Raw genomic sequence first — 13,101 nt, 5'->3', positions numbered from 1 at the left:
ATAGTTCTTGGAGATGAGCAAGCACTTCTTCTAAAGCCATCGGCTCATCAGCTCTAAGGACCCCAGACCCTGTGATTCTCAAGCTTTCCCCATCCATCGGCCACCGTGCCCACCTTCTGCTGCTATAAAAAATAATCACTAATGGGAAATACTGGTGCTGTCGATATAGGAACATTTTGTGAAATATCATAAATAAACCATTACTTCATGCCAGTACCAGAGGTGTAGAAATTAATGTAAACATTATTTTATCAAGGGCATTAACATAATAAGAGTGGGATGATTCACTGTCCCCCTGAAAGGCTATGGCACTGCTTCATGGCCCACATCTTGGTGTCACAGCACAGATTTTATTTCAGCACCCTCTGTGGTAATCCCCAGAACTGGGACCTCCAGAGACACTTGCATATGTGCACGAAGATGTTCCTGCCATTATTTTGGGGAGTAGCAGAGAATTAAAGAGAAACCAGATGTGCACAAGTGGTCAGCCAGCGTGCCTGGGCATTAGGTGGTAGCACAGGGTGCTGAGGGGTCGACGGCCATGCTCCACATGCTCCCAGGAAAAGCCACCAGGACGGCCAAGTTCAGCAGGAAGAAGCCAGGAGCCAAACGGCAAGCAGAGCCTGATTGGATTTGTATAGAACAACAAGGGTACGTTTGTTTGCTTGTGTGAATATTCAGAGCTGAAAAACAGAAGGACACAGAGAAATGTTAATAATGTTTGTGGGACAGGAAGTGGAAGTGAGTGTGGGGAGAACAGGAGGTCTCAGTGGGTAGAATGTCTCATTCTCTATGTGTCCTGCTACTCTTGTGTATGGATCATTTCAATCATACCAAAATATGATTTATAAGTGGTAGAAAACCCTATAATATTTTATAAAAATAATATTCAAAGAAACTGACCACAGACTGGGTACTATTTCATATTCATGAATTACTGATAATGGTTTAGACTACAACAGCCTTGTGGCACATCTCAAGGAAAATGGTCATCTTTGAGGCACACATACTGAAGTGCGTGCAGGTAAAATAATATGATTTGCAGTTATGAAAACTGCATCTCTATTCCTACATCTAAAATACAACATTTGGAATTATTATATACATATTGTTAAAGTATTTCAAATAAACAAGCAAAATTCTGTGAGGTTTCCTCAGGAAACCGCATGGGGATTCCAAAGTCATTCAGAAACCAGGGGCATGGAGTATGAGGTCCAAGGGTGTGGGGGGCTCATGCTCCATCTCTGGGGGCCATTTCTGCCTCAGATCCAGCCTTGGGGTTCATTGCAGATTGCAGGCCCTGCGTGGTCACAGTATTTGAGTTCTTGAAAGAAACTAGACGTGCATTTGTCCTTTCTGATGGCTGAGTAATATGCCCACCATTTACTTTGACATGGATGGAACTGGAGGGTATCATACTGAATGAAATAAGTCAATCAGAGGACAATCATCATATGGTTTCACTCATATGGGAAATATAAGAAATAGTGAAAGGGATTATAGGGGAAAGGAGGGGAACTGAGTGGGAAAAATTAGAGAGGGAGACAAACTTCCTAACTCTGAGAGACTCCTAACTCTGGGAAACGAACAAGGCATAGTGGAAAGGGAGGTGGGCGGGGGGGTTGGGGTGATTGGGTGACGGGCACTGAGGAGGGCACTTGATGGGATGAGCACTGGGTGTTATACTATATGTTTGAAAATTGAATTTAAATTTAAAAAATTAAAATAAAAAACTAGTCTTGCAAATAGGGGGTTTGCCTGGGGCTGGCAAGCAAGGTGCCTGGGCTGCTGGATTTAGGGAACCCACGCTCTGAGGGCCAATCAGACCCTTAAAGACACTCAGACCTGGCACCGCTGGAGGTGATATGTCCCTGGCTTCTGATGCCTCCACTAGTCAGGCCCTTTCTCCTCATATTCAAATATGACCCCTAATGTAATTGTATGTGTGTGGGTGCACGTGTGTGTGTGCAGTGAAGGAGAATGTATCTGAGGACCACTAGGCCCATGGGCGGCCAGCGTGATTTCTAAGCTCAAATTGTTGCTGTGGAGGGGCCCTTCCCTGCTTGCAGGCAAATGAGATCCCAACAGTAAGCGGCAGAGTGCTCAGAACCATGCAGGTGGTGGAAACCAAGCCCATCAATCCCATAACCAGAGGCTGGAGGGAAGGTCGCTTGAAAGGTGTCAAGGTTGATTTGCACATATGTCAAAGTCTCTCTAAATTGCACTTCCTCTATAAATATTTTGTTCAATAGAAAGGGATTCTTGGGATCCCTGGGTGGCGCAGCGGTTTGGCGCCTGCCTTTGGCCCAGGGCACGATCCTGGAGACCCGGGATCGAATCCCACGTCGGGCTCCCGGTGCATGGAGCCTGCTTCTCCCTCTGCCTGTGTCTCTGCCTCTCTCTCTCTCTCTGTGACTATCATAAAAAAAAAAAAAAAAAAAATTAAAAAAAAAAAAAAAAAAAAAGAAAGGGATTCTTGCTGGCTCAGAGACACCTGCCCAGCCAAGTCACTCATGTTGGAACCTCCTCATGGGGCTAAGGACTTTCTCAGACATTTTTAAATATAAGCAGGGAGCATGGTGCTTATTTCACAGGTGAAATACTGTGTATTCCTCTCCTCTAAGCTCAGAGCTGAAATGCCTAGGCTTTGTCATGATAAATCTCAGAGCAGAAAGCTCTGGGAGGAGGGGGCAGAGAAGTGATGTGTGAGCCTGAGCAGCAGCGGGAGATGGTAACACAGGGCTCTGGGAGCAAGTGGGCAAAGGAGGGAGCAAAGCCAGGGCACAAGATGCTGCATCGGGCTCTGGCGGGGTGGCTGTGTGGATGCCACTCACCGTGTCGTGCCTGAGCAGGCGCATTCTGGGTAGTGAGGTGCCACCGTGCAGGACAGAGATGGACCTTTTTATCACAGATTAGAATCTACTGGGGCTGCAGAAACTAAACACGTCAATAAAGACATGAGCAGCATCTTTCCAGAAGGGCAGAGAGCTGTGAAGAAACAGAAAGGGGGCTCCCAGGGAATGGTTAGCAGCAGGGGCAGCCGGGGACCAGGTAGCCAGAGCAAGGTCTGGATCCGAGGACAGGGACCCACGGCCAGCACTGCCCTCTTAGTAACTGCCACGCGTGTAACCAGCAAGAGAGGTTCTCTGGTGCATGGGGCATGGGCAACCCACAAACCCTCCTGCACGCTGGCGCCCTCATCCCTTTCTGCGCTCGCTACTTATGTCTAGTCTCATTTTTGTGCTTTAGTGCTTCCTCAGCTAGCCTGTTTTAGTGCTTTTCTTCGGCAATGAAAAGATTAGGGCTTAAGCAGATTGCCACGTTTGGGGCAAGGTTATGAGAACAACGAAATCTGGGCTTGATGCCCCCATGAGATGAGCCGGCAACAGTGTGAACGATGTGACACCAGAGCAGCAGAAAACCTGCCTCGTGGAAACACGGAGGGGCTTTTAGAGGCTCCACCAGGTGGCTTTCCGTCTTCTTCCCGTCTTTAACTTCAGGCAGGATAATGCGGTGGGAGGAGCCACTCTGGAAAGGTGGGGAAGCCTTCCACCCCCAGGCTGCTGGAGGAAGAGGTTCCTGCTGCGACACTTGAAAGCCCAATAGACATGTCTGAATTTATAATACACTCTTGAAGTGCTCATTCATAGTCCTGAAGGCAGTTTCAAAGCCACGGAGAGGATGCATGATGTGGGACCGGCTTAGGTGCTGGGAAGGGTGTCTGGGGGGCTGTCAGGACAAGAGCACTAACTGCACTGCTTGGAAAAAGGCGCCAATAGCTAAAATGCTACCACTTAATTCTATTTGGCAAATATTTGCTGTGTGCTGTCCATAGAGCACAGATCTAGGAAGGGCAGGAGGTGATACACAGGGCCTGTGACAATGCGTGGTATGAGCTGGGAGGAGCACGGGTATCCCTCCCGTTCACTCCGCACATGTATGTGTGTGTGTGGGGGGGGGACGCTGCTGTGTGCAGGGTTCTCTGTTGAGAGCAGAGAAGACAGGTGCCCCGTAGCCATGAGGCCAGCCACATCTCAGAGAGGGCTGTGCTGCCAGGCTTTGTCAGGAGTGACATCATATAAGCAGAAAATTGGGAAAGAACAAGGTGTAAGAAGGGTAGGAATATGGGCAATGTTGTGGGATGTACTACTGCAGGGGACAAGGTGGGTGGGCTGGGGTCCAGGAAGCTCTTTTGGGAAAACCATGCATGACATAGCAGGTCACAGAAGAGGACCAGGTGGGGCTAGGAGGAAATTCATTCTGTTAACTTCACCTGGAAAGCTACCGATTGCCTGCCATGAGCCAGGCACAGTCTGTCCCTGGGGGATAGGAGCCCACACACCTGCTCCGTGAGCTCACGTTCTCTGAAGCACAGTGCCAACTCCAAGATGGGGGTGAGCATGCAGGATATGAGTGGTGGGTGCTAAGTGACAAGGAAGGCAACAAGGAAATGCCGCTAGGTATTACCTTTCCATATAAGACGGCAAGGAGAAGCCAGTGAGCAGGTGGGATTGAAGTAAAGCCCTAAAGGAAGCTGTGATATGAATCCTGGCCAGGTCAAAGAGAAGACTGCTCCAGGATGTCAGACCAGACAATGCAAGGGTCCTGAGGCAGGGACAACCTGGCAGGTCCTACAAAGTGGCCAAGTGCAGCTGGAGCAGGATGAATGTGAGGGTGATAGCACAGCATCTCTGGCTGCCACTGGGACAACAGACAAGGGCTGTTGGGGTGGTGGCAGGAGGGACACTAGCCACGAGGCCACTGCAGTCAAGCGGGTGAGAAATGCAGACAGCTCACAATGTGTGTGCAAGCATGAGGTTGGGGACAAGTGCCAAATATGTTGACCATATTTTGACAGATTGGCTGGTCAGGTGGATGTGGGATTTGATGTCAAGAATGAGTCTGGGTGTTTGGGGTGGACCAGCCAACTCCTGACAGGTTGCCATGCCCCCCAGGGGAGTGACAGGTGTGAGGGTCAGAGCAGGAGCGGAGGAAATGAGAGTTCACACCTTGTAGACCAAAGGAGGGGAAGAAGCAAAGCTGCCAAGGGGTGCGTAGAGTGTACACAGGACTCCCGGCTCCCTGGAAATCACAAGGAGGGGCGAGTGGTGGGGTGAGGTCCGAGAGGGATGCCACCCACGGCATTCATGCATCCAGGTGTGGCTGACGGTAGCTGTGCCAGCGTTCTAGGGTGCCACTGAGGGAATCCCAAGTCTCCTTCCCTCTGAGGCATCGTCAGTTGTAAGACCTGCCATTATTTTATGTTCATTCAAGAAATAAATTAGGCTGATGCTTACATTATGGAATGGTGCTGTTTTATCCCTTGGAATTTGCATCGTATGCATATTGTGTGCATCCAAGGTAGACTCTGGATTCATACCACACAGCTCTCTGTGCTTGCAAGAGGCAAAGCACACACAGAATAAATCTGTTTGCAAACTTCTGCATTCAGACTCTGACTCTTCTGAAACATTCTGAGGCCAGAATCATCACTGTTCAGGTTTTCCCATACACTTGGGGACAACAGGTGGTCATAAGCCATGGGTGATGCTGCCTGCCTCTCTCTCTCTCTCTCTCTCTCTCTCTCCCTTTCTAATAATCTCACCTATATTCAGAGAATTTTCAGGCTATCCTGAGATGTTCAGTGAACTGAAGTTATGGTATCTTCTTATAAGTACACTTCTGTTGGACACAGAATACATCAAAACACTGCAAAACACATGCTGATCACAGAAATGTTAATGCAAACAACAACACCTTTTGGAACCAATGGCATGTGGTTGGATCGAATGCCCAGCAGCAGGGTCCAGGCCAACAAGGGGACAAGGTGTTCAGAAGAAACGTGTGTACTCAAACGGGCAAGTCTAGGAGCTGTGTTCTGGATAAATGTCTCAGTAAACCATGCCCACAAGGTGCCGAGTGCAAGCTCGCAGACCTCGGTGACCTGCACCAAGCGCTGGTGGCTCCCTGGAGTGGTGGTTGAGGGTTAAATGGCCTTGCTTGGGGACCTGGCCGTGGCTTCTCCCATGTAAAGGGTCGGCTGGCCATGGTTCCGTGGGTCTCACCCCCAGTAGGCGTGCGTTCTCAAGCTGACTGCGCAAGCAGAGTGCAGACCCACAGGCCTGTCGTGGGTCAGAAGGAGCGCTGTCCCGTGTCTCCCATCCTGCCGTCCATAGCAGGTCCCGCCAGCCTAGACTCTAGAGGTAAAGAAGGAAACGCCATTCACTGAGAGGAGTTGTGTGCTTCTGCGCCAAAGGGAGTGGATGCGTGGGTGGAGAAGCTCGGGGCCTCGGTTCCAACATGCCCCAGGCAAGCCTGCCGAGCACTCATCCCCAGAAACACAGTATGAGCTCACAAGGGGAGTGGGGTGTGGTCAGACTTGCAAGGTTTGCAGGGGTGTCAGGCTCAGGGTGCGTCCCCTGGTGAGGGTGGCCAGGTTCAAGGGGAGCTAGATGGGGTCTGGGGTTCCCGCCAGGACAGTCGGAGGGGCTGCCCACAGGCTGCTGGAACCCCCCGGGACTGCCAGGGGGCTCGGCTGGTAGAGCATGCAGCTCCCACAGCTGTCATAACAAAGGAGCACACTCTGGAATAAGAGAAACTTGAGCTCGCACAGTTCCAGAGGCCAGAAGTGAGAAAGCTAGGGTCAGAGGTGCCCTGCCTTCTCTGAAGGCACGAACAAGGGATCTGTGGCAGGCCCGAAGCCCAGCTCCTGGCCGTTGCCTGCCACCCCTGGCTTTCCCAGCCCACAGACACACGCTGGGCACAGTGAGCACTGGAGACCCCTGGCACCGCCCCCACGGGGTCCTGCAGTCTCTCCCCCCTTCTGAGAGGACACAGTCACTTTGGATGTAGGGCCCCTTCCTTCAAGCAGTGTGAGCTCATTATAACTCATTACATCTGCAAAAAAACCCTTTCACACTAAGATTGCATTCTGAGGTTCCAGGGAAACACAGATTCGGGGGGGCCAGTGTTCACCCCAGTGCAGAGAGGAAGGTTGAGTCAATCTTCCACATGTCAGGGAGTGGGAGGGACTGAAGGGAGCTTGGTAGATGGCAGAGGTGCAAGGGGAGAGAACCTAGCCAGATGGTGTGGGCCACGTGCTGCGGGCACCAGGCTTGGTGGCCTCCACATCCTCCCTCCTCACTGGCTTGGCTCAAACTACTAATGGGAACCCTCCTACGCCTTCATCCCATCACCCTGGTGAGCTCAAGGAGCCCCAGGACCTTGGGGCTGGCAGCTTCTCTGTGCCACCCGTCTGTGCCCACCCAGTCCCTGCTCTCCCTGTTCTGCCACGATGGTGTTCCTGACCCGCCCTTGGTCCTGGGCCATCGCTGCTGGATGCAGGCCGCAGCCCAGGCTCCCTGGCAGCCTCCAGGCATGCTTACTGCCCAGGGGACAGCAGTACACATCAAAGGAGTATGAAATTTCACCCGGGAGCAAAGAGCAGTGGTCGGAGCTGGCAATGGGGACCTGGGGATATGCAGATACCCCACAGTCACCAGGCTTCACCTCCCAAAGACAGGGCTCCCTCACCTGTGTGTCCAAGGGGCTGCTTGAGGAGTGGGACCAACTTCATAGCTGCTGTCCTATGCAGCTCGAAACAGGAGTGCAGAAGGGATGCCTGGGACAAGTATATCTGGTTCCCTCTTTCTCTTTACAGAGAGTGTTTTCCTGTGACTTTCATTATTCACCATGTCTGTTGAAGTAGTCCTCGAATCCATAAACAGTCTGCAAACAATAGTTCGGCTTGATGGATTCCAGCAAAAGGAGAAAGCAACCAGTGTGTCCTAGAAATTTTAAATCCTTGTTTGCACACAAAGCAGTGCTGGCGAACATTCGCCATATGCTTGTCAAAGGTGGGATAATGAACTAGTGTCCCCGCCCAGAGATGGCCAGTCCTCAGCCCCCAGAGCCAGTGGGTCAGTGGGGTCATAGAGGGCATTGCGGTGGGAGTCACCTGGCCCCAGGATCTCCCAAGTGGGCCCCATGGGATCTCTCACAGCCCATCTGACCCTACCTGCACCTCCATCTGCCTCCCATTCTCTGGATCATTCTGAGGCAAATCCTAGACATCATAATTTTTTACTCATAAATACTTCAGAGTGTATCTGTAAAAGATAAGGACCGTGATACCATCATGTTAATAGACAGTAAGACCTTGATAGCACCAACAACCCACCTGTGTTCAAATTTCCAGTTGTCTCATGGACGTCGTGTGGAGTCCAACCACATTTGCGTGCTTTTATTTTTTTAAATTTTACACGTGTTGATTTAAATCAGGAGCCAAAGCAGTGCCACACTCTTGTCCTGGGAGTGATATCCCTAAACCTCCTTTAATCTTCGGAGACTCCCCACTTTCCTCATCTGCATGCGTGGGAGAATCCAGTTTCTGTGTCTGGCGGAGCTTCCTGGTGTAGGCTCACCAATCCCGTCTGCAATGGCCATGTTACTACTCTTCATCTTGTGTGGTCCTAGAAGTCGGAATCCAGGTCACCAGGCTCAATGGGGGGGGATGTGGGTTTTGGGCAAGAGCTGCAGGGTGGAGGCAGGGTGAGGCAGGGAGCACATGACGCTGGTGCCAGGGGTCGTCATGCATGAAGCCTGGACCCATGACTCCAGCAGCCAGGGCTGCACAATGCTGCTATTCTGTTCCTTCTATTCTTATTCATCTGTTTGGTGAAAGAACTCTACCAAGAGAAGTTTCCCCTCAACTATCCTTGGTTATGCCTTGCCAACATTTTCAGAATAGTGTTTTGATGGACACACATCAGCCACCCGTGTAAGGTTTGCTGTGTGTAGGGGGCTGAGGCCTGTGAGTCTCCAGGGCCCCACGGGGATCCTGACAGATCACTCACCAGCCTTGGTCAAGCACTCAGACACAGTCCGCCTCTGGCTGAGGCAAAGGAGCGCCATCCTCTTGAATGCTCTCTGCTTCCAGACTTCTGGCTTGAGGCCCCTCAACATCTCCACACTGGATTGTGTTGAACCATGTCCCTGTCTCCCCAAATTCCAGTGATGGAGAGCCAATACCCAATACTGAGTTAAGATGAGGTCACAAGGGTGGGCCATAATCCAGGATATTTGCTGTCCTCAGGAGAAGAGACGGCTTGGACACAGATACATACTTGAACAGACCTCCCCCATCTCTGCTGTCATGTTCCTGAGGCAACCCCAAAGGTGGCCGGTACCCAGCTGAAGCTGGAGAGAGGTCTGGATGCTCAGAGCCATTGGATGGGGCTGCCCCCAGTACACGGTCAAATGTCTGGGGACCATTAGTTTCCCCCTGACTGCTGCCATTCATGCGCTTGCTGCAGCTCATGCTTGGCTAGCACTTTGCTTCTGCAAGTCATTCAATAGTTTTAATCCAACAAATGTATATCGAGATCATATGTCAGATGCTGCTAGGGATAATGGATTGAAAGGGGAAATAAATTGTGTCCTCTGCCCCCACGTTGCTCACAGACCGGTTGAGACATAGATTTTTAGCAGGTAAATATATCACGTGGTCACTGACACTGATGAGCATTCACATTTGCACTAAGAACGGCAATGAACTCAATCTGGGAAGGAGAGTTTGGTGAATTGCGTGGGTAGAAGATGGAGAAGAAGGAGGTCAAGTCTCCAGGGTCTGCAGCTCAGGAGCTCGTGTGGACAGAGGTGCCACCCCCATGGTGAAGACATGGGAGGAAGTGGCCTCAGAGGCAGATTTGCAGGACATCCAGGTGGGGGGCTCTGGCAGAAACTGTGGTACCCTAGCTTGGGGCGCATGGGGACAGCCTTGATGCAGCCTTGGAATGAGCCTATGACCAAGGATGGAGCCCCAGGGACAACAATTCTTAAGATCATTCTTTTAATTGACAACATATTAAGCTGGGCAGCAATGTTGTTTGGACACTTCAGAGGCTTCCCTGTTGGTTTCCCATGTCAGCTCATGGTCAGTTAGGGGGGTATGAAGTGAAACTCCGTGGTCTCAGCACAGCTCCTGAATGAAACTGGAAGAGGAGAGGAGTCAGCAGTGATTGCCATGAGTTGCCTGGTTTTGCTTTGTTTCCCTCATATTCCCTTCCAATGCCAGAATAGGAGTCCTATATTAATGAGCTTACCGCGCCCCCCCGACCATCTCCAGCATCCCACTCAAGAAAGCAATGGCCTTGCTGTGCAAGTGCAAGCTCAAGACAGACCTTGCATCCTCATCCCTCAGACGCCCTGCTAGAAGGACCTCCTACCGGTAACCCCCGCAGTGCCGAGCCAAAGCTAAGGACAGGAGCACTCAGAGAGGGTAGGGACGTGAGCTTTGGAAGTAGACAGGGCTGAACTATAATTCCATTTCCATCCCTGGCCAGTCCAGATTCCACATTTGCAAAATGAAGAGGATCACAGGGATTTCATGTTCTCGCAATTAGATTAGATCATGCCCAGCCCCAAGCACCTGCTTCTTGCCCTATTTATACACTCACTGTCAACACCAGCTTGCTTCTTTCAGTTTACCCAAAGCGGCAACAGGAGTTGTACAACACCAAAGAAGTGTCCATGAACTTGAGAATTGGTCCGAGATATTTGCTGACCTCCCAAACACGAAACTCCCAAAGGAAAGACCAAACGTGACTCCCTTCGTCTTGTGTTCATCAGCAGAAATGCGCAGGTCATCATCAGAGTGACACCTTGCTTCGTGCACTCGAAAGTCCGCATAGTGTAAATGGTGTTTGTATCCATATCACAGTGTCTGATGCTTAGAAATCTGTCAGATAAAATTATTTGGAAGTGAGGAAAGCGGAGGCACGTCTTCTCTTGTCGCAGCTCCACCATCCTCAGCCTACTAGAATAAACATTTAACATGCAGGAGCTCCATGTGAGCCGCCCAACCTACCAACTAAGATTCTTCACGGAAACCGCACACACTCGCAAACTGCACAGAAGAGTGGTCGTGGTGCAGGAGAAACTACACGCCTGGTTTTGGGGTGGTGGAATGGTGGGGAAACAGAGGGAGGGAGTGCCATGAGGACAGGCGGCCCAGGCAGCTCAGCTGGAGGTGGAGGGGGCTGCGCCACAGGGCAGGAAAGGCCCTGAGAATAGCTGAGCACGCACTGTGGTATGTGACATCATATGCTCCATCAGTATTTGAAGGCACAGAGGGAAAAAGCCAGGTTTTCTTTGGACCGTATTGTGTAAACTGAGCCCTATTCCTGGGCCAGGATGCAGGTGTGGGATTTTGCTTATTCAGAATCAAAGATGATGAATTTGATTGTGCAGTGACCACACCACAGGAGACCATGACTGCATCCCCCTCGGGCCATCCCCAGACACTCCAAGAGACCAGGAAGGGGATCTCCTGGGTGAGAAGTCTGTCTCTGCTGTCTGGGCACTCTGGGAGTGGGCAGGAGGTGCCAGCTGAGGCTCTGCTTGGAATCCAGAGAGAAGGTGGAGCGCACAGGCCAGGGAGCGGCACATCGGGATGGAGACCCAGGTGGGGCTGGCCTAGTGCTCCTATAGCTGCTGGGAGACATGTGGGAGGATGGCAGGGACACTTACATCAGGTAAGTACCTGAAGCCCCCTCCAGACTGCAAGCATTCGGTGGGCAGAGCGGGGCTCTGGGAAAGGCTTCTCTTGAGGCTGGAACCACAGGCAGGTACCAGCAACAGTGCCAACACTCCAGTGGCCTCTTGGTTGAACTAAAATACAGCCCTTGGCAGGGCCGTCACGCCCTCACTGAGCGGACCCCCAGGCGGTTATGGTGACCACGGGCCTGGTTTGCCCAGAAAACAGGACCTTTGGAACTCAGACTGAGATAGTCACCCGCCCATGAGCACCGCCCCTCGTGCTCACTGTGCGAAGACACTGGGGTTTTTGGAACACCTGGCCTTGCGCTTTGGCCCCTGATCCCTCTTTGTTGGCAACAGTCTCAGCCTGTCCTCCCAGTGCTGACCTGATTCTTGTCATCCTGGTCTCACTTGCAATGCCAAGTGAAGCCTTCCTGGCTGCCCCCTCTGCTCCCGCTCTGTTTTCCCTTTATCACAGGGGTCACCTCTGTCAGGAGGGATTTATTTGGGTGTTTCTCTAGGAGGAAAACTGTTTGAACTCCATTCAGTGAATGCAAACAGGGGAGACGGGGAGCACACAGACCAGGAGCTGCTGCCCCAGGACACCTTCTGCTTGCCGGCACACCCACACCCCATGTCATTATGTGAACGCACCTGCTGAGGCACATGAGTGGGGTGTTCAGGTACCACCTCTCCTGGGTGTCCCTGTGGCTCCTCTCTCCCCCGCAGGTTCCCTGCTTCCCATTCCACCCTCTTCGTAGCTGTTGTTTGTTTCGGAAACAGGCTTTCTGAGACTGACACCCAGGGCTGCATTTTCCAACAGTGCCTCCGTCCCTTCTATTGTGCGCGGCCCTCTCTGCATGCTGGCTTCCGAGGCTGTACCACCGTCCTCGTCTTTCACCGGCTGTCCTTCTGTCTGTCCTCCTCAGAGAGTGTGGTCTCCGTGCTGCTGCCACCTGGGTCTCAGGCCAAAAGCAGTGTTGCTTAGCTTTAAAAGCTTCTATCAATCCTTTTCCCCCTTTTAAATAGGCTTCAATCTTTTCAGAGTAGTTGTAGGTTTGCAGCAAAACTGGGGGGAAGGCACAGAGATTCTCCAAGTTCCCTTGCCCCCACATGAGCAGCCTCCTGACTGCCAGTATCCACACCAGGGAGACGTTTGTCACAATTGTGACCCTGCACTGATGCGTCTCCAGCACCAGAGTCTAGGGATGACATTAAGGTTTGCTTTTGGTGTTGAATGTTCTGTGGGTTTGGGCGAATGTCCATCATGCATCCACCTGGTGTGAGTTAGCACACAGAGTCCTCTCACTGCCCTAAAGCCCCCAAGCTCCGGCTGTTCACCCCTCCCCACAGGACCCTGGCCACCACCCACCTCTCTCACTGGCTCCATCACTGTGCCTTTTCCAGAACGCCACAGAGCTGGAATCACACGGCGACATCCTTCATGGCGTCTCTTCCTTGCTCATTTCTCACATCCTCTGTCCTCCCCCCACATCTAGAAGCATCCGCAGCCAGCACAGGGCGCACACAGGCTGCCGTGTCTATCGAGCAGTCACGGAGCAA

At 51.7% G+C, this 13,101-nt stretch overlaps 1 long non-coding RNA gene across 2 annotated transcripts; it reads right to left on the bottom strand.

Moving 5' to 3' along the window:
• Window positions 1-301: 301 nt before the first annotated feature.
• On the bottom strand, window positions 302-12,668 carry LOC111092665. Of its 2 annotated transcripts, XR_005378981.1 has the most exons (7): window positions 12,193-12,668; window positions 10,458-10,738; window positions 8,856-9,992; window positions 8,018-8,471; window positions 7,534-7,787; window positions 5,758-6,197; window positions 302-683 (listed from the first exon to the last, which is right to left on the bottom strand). It is a non-coding gene; the product is annotated as an uncharacterized LOC111092665 (long non-coding RNA). The 2 variants fall into 2 exon arrangements; XR_005378980.1 differs by having other exon boundaries at window positions 8,018-9,992.
• Between the last annotated feature and the right edge of the window lie 433 nt (window positions 12,669-13,101).

The sequence above is a fragment of the Canis lupus genome, chromosome 26 (assembly GCF_011100685.1).
Source record: "Canis lupus familiaris isolate Mischka breed German Shepherd chromosome 26, alternate assembly UU_Cfam_GSD_1.0, whole genome shotgun sequence".
NCBI classification, from domain to species: Eukaryota; Metazoa; Chordata; class Mammalia; order Carnivora; family Canidae; genus Canis; species Canis lupus.
Note: the sequence above shows the minus strand (reverse complement) of the source record. Positions and strands in the feature narration are given on the sequence as shown.